Source organism: Oncorhynchus keta, chromosome 7 (assembly GCF_023373465.1).
Source record: "Oncorhynchus keta strain PuntledgeMale-10-30-2019 chromosome 7, Oket_V2, whole genome shotgun sequence".
Lineage (NCBI taxonomy): Eukaryota > Metazoa > Chordata > Actinopteri > Salmoniformes > Salmonidae > Oncorhynchus > Oncorhynchus keta.
This window is the reverse complement of record NC_068427.1, coordinates 52,062,509-52,065,008: the sequence shown is the minus strand read 5'-3', so window position 1 is coordinate 52,065,008 and position 2,500 is coordinate 52,062,509.

The window sequence follows — 2,500 nt, the reverse complement described above, 5'->3', positions numbered from 1 at the left end:
GTGGTGTGTGTGGGTTTGGTGTGTTTCCTGGAGGAGCTTGAGGAAGGAAGGCTGAATAGAAATTAGTGATGATGACGATGATCGCAATAACGAGAACTATAACGATAGATCATCGATTTAAAAGCTAGATCATAGATTTAAAGATCATAGATTTAAAAGCTAGATCATAGATTTAAAGATCATAGATATAAACACTAGATCATAGATATAAAGATCATAGATATAAACACTAGATCATAGATATATAAACACTAGATCATAGATCATGGGTGAAGGAGCCACGTAGACCACAGCTGGCTCTGCTCCTCTCTGTTGTCCTGATGTCTGAGCTGGGAGGTGCTGTGACTGTAGTGGTTGATCAGGGTGGATCCTGCCAGTGTCCAGTCTTCAGCTCCTTGTCTCAGCCCTCAGACAGCAGCCCAGCCGACCTGCGGTCCATAACAACATCTTCATTGAGCCTTCGGATCCTACTGAAACACAACGCCAGGGTAACCTTCTCTGTAACTGAGGGACCCACGACGACCCACCGACCGAAAACCATCTTCTCTATTTTAAACTCAGGACCGACATCCAGCAATCATCGTCTCCATTTTAAACTCAGGAATAATGGAGCATCCTTTCTCTCAATTCTCCTTCTCTCTCCTCTCCTTCTCTCCTCTCCTTCTCTCTTCTCTCTCCTCTCCTTCTCTCCTCTCCTTCTCTCCTCTCCTCTCCCCTCTCTTCTCCTTCTCTCCTCTCTTCTCCTTCTCTCTCTTCTCCTTCTCTATCTTCTCCATTTTGTGTATATTATCTTAATTCTCTAATATAAGGAGAATGTTTCTGTGTACAATAGGTCTATATCAACTTAACCTCAAGGGTTGATTGGATTTTATTCAGTCTCCTTTACAATAAAACATTTAAAATATCAGGATGGTATATCCCAGACTAACACACACATGCTGCACTTAACCAGTCCTTCCCTAACCCAGAGACCAGTCCTCCCCTAACCCAGACTGACCAGTCTTCCCCTAACCCAGAGAGACCAGTCTTCCCCTAATCTGAGAGAGACCAGTCCTCCCCTAACCCAGAGAGACCAGTCCTTCCCTAACTCAGAGAGACCAGTCCTTCCCTAACCCAGAGAGACCAGTCCTCCCCTAACCCAGACTGACCAGTCTTCCCCTAACCCAGACTGACCAGTCTTCCCCTAACCCAGAGAGACCAGTCTTCCCCTAACCCAGACTGACCAGTCTTCCCCTAACCCAGAGAGACCAGTCTTCCCCTAACCGAGAGAAACCAGTCCTCCCCTAACCCAGAGAGACCAGTCCTTCCCTAACTCAGAGAGACCAGTCCTTCCCTAACCCAGAGAGACCAGTCCTCCCCTAACCCAGACTGACCAGTCTTCCCCTAACCCAGACTGACCAGTCTTCCCCTAACCGAGAGAGACCAGTCCTCCCCTAACCCAGAGAGACCAGTCCTCCCCTAACCCAGAGAGACCAGTCCTCCCCTAACCCAGACGGACCAGTCCTTCCCTAACCAAGAGAGACCAGTCCTCCCCTAACCCAGAGAGACCAGTCCTTCCCTAACCCAGAGAGACAAGTCCTTCCCTAACCCAGAGAGACCAGTCCTTCCCTAACCCAGAGAGACCAGTCCTTCCCTAACCCAGAGAGACCAGTCCTTCCCTAACCCAGAGAGACCAGTCCTCCCCTAACCCATAGAGACCAGTCCTTCCCTAACCCATAGAGACCAGTCCTCCCCTAACCCAGAGAGACCAGTCCTCCCCTAACCCAGAGAGACCAGTCCTTCCCTAACCCAGAGAGACCAGTCCTTCCCTAACCCAGAGAGACCAGTCCTCCCCTAACCCAGAGAGACCAGTCCTCCCCTAACCCAGAGAGACCAGTCCTTCCCTAACCCATAGAGACCAGTCCTTCCCTAACCCATAGAGACCAGTCCTCCCCTAACCCAGAGAGACCAGTCCTCCCCTAACTCAGAGAGACCAGTCCTTCCCTAACCCAGAGAGACCAGTCCTCCCCTAACCCAGAGAGACCAGTCCTCCCCTAACCCAGAGAGACCAGTCCACCCCTAACCCAGAGAGACCAGTCCTTCCCTAACCCAGAGAGACCAGTCCTCCCCTAACCCGGAGAGACCAGTCCTCCCCTAACCCAGAGAGACCAGTCCTCCCCTAACCCAGAGAGACCAGTCCTCCCCTAACCCAGAGAGACCAGTCCTTCCCTAACCCAGAGAGACCAGTCCTTCCCTAACACAGAGAGACCAGTCCTCCCCTAACCCAGAGAGACCAGTCCTTCCCTAACCCAGAGAGACCAGTCCTTCCCTAACCCAGAGAGACCAGTCCTTCCCTAACCCAGAGAGACCAGTCCTCCCCTAACCCAGAGAGACCAGTCCTCCCCTAACCCAGAGAGACCAGTCCTCCCCTATAACCCAGAGAGACCAGTCCTTCCCTAACCCAGAGAGACCAGTCCTTCCCTAACCCAGAGAGACCAGTCCTCCCCTAACCCAGAGAGAC